Raw genomic sequence first — 9,302 nt, forward strand, 5'->3', positions numbered from 1 at the left:
AGCTTGTGCTCCCGAAGTGTTTCAAACAATACTTGTAGATGCTTGAGATGCTCTTCTTTGGATGGACTAAAAATCAGAATATCATCAAAGTATACCACCACAAATCGACCCAAATAAGGTCTAAGGACCTCGGTCATCAACCTCATGAAAGTACTCGGAGCATTTGAGAGACCGAATGGCATGACAAGCCACTCATATAAGCCTTGTTTGGTTTTGAAGGCTGTTTTCCACTCATCCCCTTCTTTGATTCTAACTTGATGGTAACCTTGCCTTAAATCGATCTTTGAGAACACTTGAGCTCCACTAAGCTCATCCAAGATATCGTCAAGTCTAGGTATGGGGAACCTATACTTAACGGTGATGTTGTTAATGGCTCGGCTATCGGTACACATTCTCCATGACCCATCCTTTTTTGGAACAAGTAGTGCCGGAACCGCACAAGGACTAAGTGACTCCCTCACAAATCCTTTACTCACTAATTCCTCAATCTGTTTTTGCAACTCTTTGGTGGCTATTGGATCACTTCTATAGGCTGCTTTGTTTGGTAAAGAGGCTCCCGGAATAAGATCAATTTGGTGTTCAATGCCCCTAAGAGGCGGTAACCCACTCGGAAGTTCATTAGGAAAGACATCCCCATAAGAATCAAGTAACTCTTGAACCTCCCTCGACACTCCCTCCTTGGCCGTGGCCTGCTGCCCGTGACCTTCTCCGCCACCTCCTGCCCCCTTAGCCAACCCCGTAACCACTAAAGCATACACGTCCCCCTCCCCTTCTAACTCTTGCAAAATTTCAGCCCCATTGATTAATAGGATTTCCTTAGAAGGTTCAACCATTGAAGGTGGTGTTGTAGGTTTGATGGTGGGTGGTAATGGTGACAATATGACTCTTTTTGAGGCAAATTTGAAGGAATAGGTGTTCTCTTTCCCATGGTGAATCGACTCCCTATCAAATTCCCAAGGTCTCCCAAGTAACAAATGACAAGCATCCATGGGTAAGACATCACAAAGGACCTCATCAACATAATTCTTTCCAATAGAAAAAGAGACCAAACATTGTTTATCAACTCTAACCTCGGCTCCTTTGTTGAGCCACCTTAGTTTGTATGGACAAGGATGATTTATTGTGGGTAATGAGAGTTTTTCAATCAAAGTATTTGATGCTACATTAGTACAACTCCCCCCATCAATTATCAAATTACACACTCTTCCCTTGATGGTACATCTAGTCCTAAAGATTTGTTGTCTTTGGTCTAGTTCTAATGGTTGTGGTTGTGTGTGCATCACCCTCCAAGTAACCAAACTAAGTCCCGAATCCGGCAAGACTACCTCGGCTGCCTCCTTTTGTTCCTCATCACTCTCATCATTTTCACAAACAAGAATCTCATCCTCTCCCCATTGGACTACTTCTAGGGTGCTAAGAGCCCTCTTGGTTGGACAATCTTTCATGAAATGACCATACCCTTGACATTGGAAGCATTTCTTGAGGCCTACGGTTTTTCTTTGAGAACTTTCGGGTGCTTTTCCTTTGTCAAAATAGGCTGTTTTTGGTTGTGAATTTGAGAGGTCTTTGGGTTTTGACTCGGTTGGTGTGTGGGGTTTCGAGTAATGGCCTGTTTTGGTCGGGTATTTTTGTGGGTTAGCCCTTCCCTTTCCCGCTTTCTCAACTCTCAAAGCCAAGTTAACGGCCTCATCAAAGGACCACACATGTTGTAATCGGACTCTTTGAGCAACTTTGTCATCTAGACCCTCAACAAATCTAGCAATTTTTTGTTAGGTTTCTCATTCATTTCACATTGCAAAGTGAGTTGCTCAAAATCTCTAATGTAAGACTCAAGTGGTTGTTGATCTTGTTTAAGTTGAGTGAGTTTAATGAACAAGTCTTGAGTGTATTCTTTAGGTACAAATTTCTCATTAAGCTTCTTCTTCAACTTTAACCAAGACTTAATGGGTTCCTTACCATCTCTTTTTCTCTGATTTTTTAAGTTCTCATACCAAAGTGAAGCATATCCTTTAAGTTTTAAGATGGCAACTTTAAAACACTTAGCATCCGAGTATGACTTAAACTCAAAGACTCTTTCAATAGTTCTAAGCCAATCTATCAAATCTTCGGGATTTAAACTACCATGAAAGTCTGGAATTTCTACCTTTAAGTCTTTAGGATGCTCCTCATGATAAGCTTCAACCCAAGAATCCTCCGAATCCGAGTGCAAGTCGTCCTCCGTGTCCTCATGCCCTCGGCCCCTTGCTCCAAACCCACGGCCACGCCCCCTTCCACGGTTTGGTGGTTGTCGTCCTCCTTGCCTTTGTGGTGTTGGAACATTGGTCATCAAGGTTGTTATGGATTCTAAGATCAAATTCACATTTGTTGTTAATCGGTCTACTTTGTTTTCAAGACCGAGTATTCTCTCTTCACTCATTGGGCTGTTTTTGTGTTTTTGAATGTAGTTAGGAAAATGAACTCACAAAACTAAACCAAAGCTCTGATAACCAAGTTGGAGTGAAACTTCTAACTCGATAATTTAAGTAGAAAACTAAGGAAAGGAGCCTAAGTTTGCATGAAACAAACTTCAGATTAGGCGTGTCCCTAGGGACGGTTTTGGGTGATATGACTAACCCCGAACACAAAGCAATAGGATTAGACTCGATAGTTTAAAAGCACACAAGCAAGTAAACTATCAAACTCCAAGCACAAAGCAAAGGAGCTCTTCAAGCACAAAGCAAAGAAGAGATTTTAATGAAGAAAACTCATGTTTCTTACTTGGTTTTTATCTTAAGCAAATCTGAATATTACACTTGGGAACTTGGCTTATTTATAGCCCAAGTCCTTCTAATCTTAACCATCCAAATTACATCCAATGGCTATCATTAAACTACTTAGAAAACAATAAAAGTTGCTGAAAAATCTATCCTAGGCAGCCAAGAGCATCAACCAAGCAAGAACAATCCAAATGGTCTTCTCAAGGTCTTACAATGAAAGGGACATAAGAGCTATCCTAGGAACACACAATTGGAGGCTTCCTTAGTCCATTTTCGGCTGGTATAAGCCCTTGAGAGCAGCCCCCAAAGCTCTTACACAATTGTAAGAATGATAGTGACACTTTGGATCTTCCTTGAAAGCGACATTTGAGCTAACTCTTCAAAATAAAGAAAACAGCCTCCTAGGACTGATTTGGACGGTTTGAGCAGCTGAAAAACGTCCTAGGATGGTCTTCATGTGATTACTAAAAAGATGGGACCGATTGGAAGCAAACTAAGCTCGTTTGTTGAAAACCGATAAACCCGTCACTCGGTTTTGTCTTGTGATTTCATCTTAGCTCGGATCCTTATTTAAATAAAAGTCCCTAGGCAAAAAGTCTCAATATTCATTATAGAATTGAGACGTGACAAAGATTACCATGTCTTCTTAGACGGAATTTGAGTTAGACCTCAAATTGGACGAAGGTCCCAATCCGCGGTCTAGCTCGGCCTCCTCTCCCGTTTCAATATTTGCGATGGAGGCGGAACTCCAAAGGAGAGCCTTCAAAATGGGCAATGCTAATGAGATTTACTCCAAACTTGTGACCATGTTTTCACAAACTCCGCGGATCGTCCAATATGAGGCGGCCGCGGCATTCTTTGATCTCGACTTCAAAGAGGGCCAAAAGGTTAGCCCTCATGTGCTCAAACTCATGGAGCTTGTCGAGACCTTGAAAATTCAAAAGGTTGAAATTCCCAAAGAACTCATCGTAGATAGGATTCTACACTCCTTGTCTAAAGTCAAGGCATATGTGCAATTCCGGGTGAATTTCAATATGCAAGACAAGGATGTGTCTCTTGAGGAGTTGCACAAGTTACTTGTGCAAGCCGAGAGGGACATGGGGTTAAATGTGAACCCTCCCAAGGATGTGCTTAACATAAGCACAAAGAGTAAGGGGAAGTTCAAGAAGAATGGGAGAAAGGGCAAGAAGCAAGCTCCCACATTCACCAAAGCTAAGTCTTGTGAAGCTAGCACCTCCAAAGTCAAGAAGGGTCTTCTTGATAAGTGCCATTATTGTAATGGCATGGGACATTGGAAAAGGAATTGTTCCAAGTACCTTGGTGATATCAAAGCTGGAAAGATCACTCCAGTAGGTAAATGACTAACCTTCTTTTATGTTTCTAAATTCAACTATGGTATTATGATGCAAAGTTGTGATAATGTATCTCCCTTTTTATTGTAAATAGGGCCTCCACCAAGCAAAGACAAGGGAAAAGAAAAACAAGCATGATAAACCATGGAGAAGCTAAGGATAGCTTTTATGGAGCCTTGTTTTTCATTGTCTTATTTTAAGTTATGTTTTGAATATTAGAACTTTAAGTTTCCGTGTTCGACATGGAAAGGTATTTTGGATAATGGTTTGTATTTTGGATGATGGTGACTTGGTTTGCAACCCAAGTCACCCGTTTTATCATTTATCCTTTTAATGTTCTAAATTTCATCTTTAAAATGCTTGCGTTTTGAAACATAAGATTATTCACTTAAAGTGATCTAATAGACAAATATAATGACCGGTTTCATTATATGTCCACATGCTTAAGGCTTGTGTATGATCATTTATGAAGTGATTTTGAGTCTATGAACTCTCTTAAAGGTATGTTAATCACCAAGTACACACATGAAATCAATTAATATTAGTCTGTCTATGAGATAGTTCTCCTTATACTTCAACATCATTGATTGGTGTCTCATATGCTATCTTTGAATATATAGTGTATTTATTCTAAAGATAGAGTGGGAGAAAAATGAGGACACAACACACAAGGCAAGATAAAATTGTGTACTTGTGTAAATGTAGATCTACACAAGAGAAAATGATTTGAATAAAGGTATATCTATTTACATAGTATACCAAATAGATGAGATCTATGGTCTCAAGTTAGTTCTATATAACTAATGAGACCAAGTGTAGTAATAATAAAGAGTATATTCTTAAGATAACTACACGAGGAGACCAAAAGAAGGTTTTGGAAGGATAATGACTAATGTAAAGTCTTAACGAGTTTTTTGACTAAGTTTATGAAGCATTTGACCAATAGTTTCAATCATGAGTTTTACTTAAGAGCCTAAATGAATCAAAGTAACATACTAGTTATGATCAATATCAAGTTGCAAAGATTGATATTCCGATATCTTCAATAGCCAACGTTTTAACCACGCAAATGTCATTGTTTAACCTCGCTATGAAATGGTTAAACCTCCTTCGAAAGGGTATTCGAAGGACCTATTCTAAATATTATTTGTATTTGAATAATGACATTGCTACACATCATTATGACATGAGTGTGTTAGAGATTTAAAATATCTTTCCGTAAGGTTGAGATGAGACCACTTCAAAATAGGCATCTTGAAAGGATATGATGGGAACATATATGGTTTTATCCTAGTAACTTGGCAAAGCGATTTATATTTATATTCTTGACAAATTTCGATTGAGAAGTCAATTTTGAAATATGTAGAATTGAGTGGGAGTTAGGAAATTCTCATGTGAAGACATGGGATTTAGTGGGAGCTATCATCCTTGAATGTATAAAAACTCATTGCTCATTAAAGAATGACGAGCTAATATCTTCTTTCATAAAGAAGCTTTCGAGTTTTCAATTCTGGATAAAAATGGACAATGATGGATCCAATTACATCATGGGATGTTGGATTAGTATTAAGAAATACACATCACATCAACATACGCGTAGGTTATTCGTATGAATGAAAATGGGATTACCATTAGCAGTCATGGTAGTTCATTGAACCTAAGAACGGTTGATCTCATGATTATTAGTAACTAATGTTTCCGCCATTAGAATAATCATGTACATGTCCAATTATAAATCATATGCATAAGAGCATGATGATAGACTTGGTGAGCCAAAATAGAAACGTCATGAATTCTCAAGTAGAATCCGATGAGCGATTTCAGTGTTTGACGGAATGTTCTATTGTGTGTCAAGAGGTTGCACATATTGTAGAAAATCCGAACACAGATGAGGATTTATGAGAATCCCAAATCTTTCAAGCCCAGAAAGAGAAATGAGAAGTTTTGGAAAGATACTTGGTTAAGTAAGAGGTTATTCAAAACAATCTTTTCTAATAAAGCTAGGACTTGTGAGAAGTACTAAGCTAATAATCTTGTCAATTGTTGCAAGATTCTACAAAACATATACCTAGTGCATTGTGTGTGGATGAAATACTTGATCGGTACAAGTTATACTATTCATCGCAAATTCGTTCGTTATGAGATGATCGATAAGAAAGTTCTTTCAAGTTAAAGAACCAATACCAAGGTCGAGAACCTTGATGTGTACTTGGTAAAATTCATGGTATGAGAACATGAATGTGAAGGAAATTGCAAGTGTAAGAAGTTTGAACACATGGACACATGAGATGTTAAACTTCTATTGCAATCAATAAGTGTTTACACTTATGATAAACATCACAAGGTTGTAATATGATATTGACTACCCGAGTGTGATGTCGACTTTTGTCGTTTGAGTTATTATTAACTCACTTTGGACATTGTTATATCCAAACGGGTTGTAGAGACAATTGAACCCCGTTAAAGTGAACATGGATTAACATTGTTTTTGCCCATAGTTACTTATATGAGGTGACGTCTCGAAGTGACTAGAGTGTGAGGCGATTGATGGCAAGTTCAAGTGCCATACAGTCATGTGAGATGACTAGTCGATCACATAGGCAGACTGTTAGGAACATTTTGTCGGGCCTAATGACCGCTTATAGAGTTCTGGCAAATTTATATAGCCTGGTCGTGGCGAGAGCTACTATAGTATTCAAATGAGTCGATTCTTTTGACTAAAGACTATTCGCCTAAGATGGCACAGTTTCAGATTAACTTTGATTTGTGTTACTACGACCTTCGTAAATGGGGTCAAATGGGCATATTTTGGGTTATGATGGCTGTGGCTAGTCGAAGGAATGAGTGCGATAGGAATTGTCCACCTTGTCGGGTTATAACAATATCTCGGGGCCACTCGAGGAGTAATGAATTGGAAATGCGTGGCCACGCTCGGATGGCATCCAGAGTGGATAAATCCGGTCAATCGGTTATTCTCGGATCGAGGAAACCACTCTCGATATGATCACTTGCAAGTACGACCTGAAAGACACCTTGCATTGAGTGGGATATAGTAATAGGACAAGAGAATTGGTGACGCACACTTGTCGAGGACAAGTGGGAGATTGTTGGAATATGTGTCCTCCGACAATAATGCGATCACGACTGTTGATCATGATGATCACATGTTTAAGTCTCATTAAAATGAATACAATTGGGAAGTAATATTGTTCTTGTCAACCGGTCAACATATATCGGTAATGATTGGTCGACTAGAGTTTGACATTCTTGTCGTGTGACGGTGGTGATCAGTTGATCCCCTAGGTCATACCTAAAGGGCAACCCTCTTAATTGATTATTTAATTAATCGTATAATGTTACGAGTTAATTAAATTACTTGAAAAAATTGACGGACGATTTTGGAAGTAAAATTTACGTATCAAATTGAAATGTGATTAAATATGATACGGTCGAGTAATTGAATTGTATCATTACTCGGATGAAATAAATTGTTTAATGTAACAATTAAATTGAATGAATTGTTATAAATACAATCAGTTGTGATTTATAAATTGGTAAAATATTTTGGCACAAGTAATTATGAAATTACTAAGTCAATTTTTGTGTGTGACGTATTTTTATTAATACGTTGATTTTTAATATGATAAAAATACATGAACAAATATATGTGACATGTAACATGTAACATATAGACAATTGACAAAAATAATATGGACACCATATTATGCAAAGGGCCGAAAATTAGAAGGTGTTTTAGCTAAATTATAAGTTGTGTGTAATTAGTGGAAAACACAATGATTAAAGGCAACCCTAGCCATGCATACCTATTGTTCCTTGTGAAGAACAATTTCTTCATGCATTGGCTCCCCTTATGTCCTCCTCTTACACGGTTTGGAGAAGAACAATGCCATCATTGTTTTTCTAATAATTTTCACCTAATAACACTAAAATGTTTTAGTGTATTCATTCATTCAACTCATCCAAAATATAAGTTTTCTAGAGAAATAAAATCCTCTCTTTATCTCTCATCCAAACCGAAAATACTTAAGTGTTTATAAATATTTTTGGTTCAATTTTCTACTAAGAATTAATATTATAACTAGTATTTGTAATATTAATTTAATTAAGAGGAGCCTTGGGTATTATACATAGGGAGAGATCTTACACTTAGATCTTTGTTCTTCCATTGGAAAAGCTCAAGAACAAGTAGAGAAAGGTGATCTCTCTTGTGCCCTCTAAACCGAAATACTTCAATGTAAGGACATGATTTCCCCTCTATTTTATTATATTGTTTGCATGCATAAGATCCGTTTTAATTTATGACAAATTAATTAGACATATATGAGTATGTTAAATATGTATATAGATCTACATTTCCTTCAACACTGCGATCCAATCTACTCAATGCAACAAATAATGAGAGACATCAAAATATTTGGCACCAACAAAAACGATAATAGATGTTAAAATCAAAACCCTAATAAATGAATTTCCACAATTCAACCTTAAAACTATAATCAACAAAGTAAATATGAGAGTTGTAGCAATTACATTTTGGTGGTAACTGATGGCGGTGCGATAGTGACTGAAACGATACTCTGACCGGCAAACATGGACTAACAACAATGATGGGCGACACGTCTTCTCGAGGATAATGCGCTGGTGGGGCGGTTGGTGCGGAAAGTGGCGGGATGGTGGTTGACTGGTTGTGGAGGTGGTGGAGGCGGATTTGGAAAATGAGGGAAGAAGAAGAGTGATTTGGGATTTGGGAATATAGGGTAAATGTTCAATTATGAATTTTCTATAATGTTCTAGAGTGTTGGGTTGTGGATTTAAAGTTACCTGGGAAATTAAATGGACATCATATATTTTAATATCCCATGTCCTTTAAAATCCATTTTAATAGACCTCAGTTTTCTAAAATCACTGATGTATATTAAATAGTATAGGCATCTGTTTTTTACAAATCTCGGATGTCTATATTTATGCATCTGTTTTTTTAAAATCTCGGATGCATATTGAGTGATGTCTATATCGTTTTTTGTAGTAGTGCTTGTTTATTAGTCCTTGTGGCTCGTTGTGTTGAACAATTGTAATTGTTCATTAGCCAATGTGTCTCGTTGTGTGAACCATTTGTCCATGTTCATTAGCCCTTGTGAGTCGTTGTGTGAACTATTTGTCCTTGTTTATTAGT

The sequence above is a fragment of the Silene latifolia genome, chromosome 9 (genome assembly GCF_048544455.1).
Source record: "Silene latifolia isolate original U9 population chromosome 9, ASM4854445v1, whole genome shotgun sequence".
In the NCBI taxonomy this organism is placed as follows: domain Eukaryota; kingdom Viridiplantae; phylum Streptophyta; class Magnoliopsida; order Caryophyllales; family Caryophyllaceae; genus Silene; species Silene latifolia.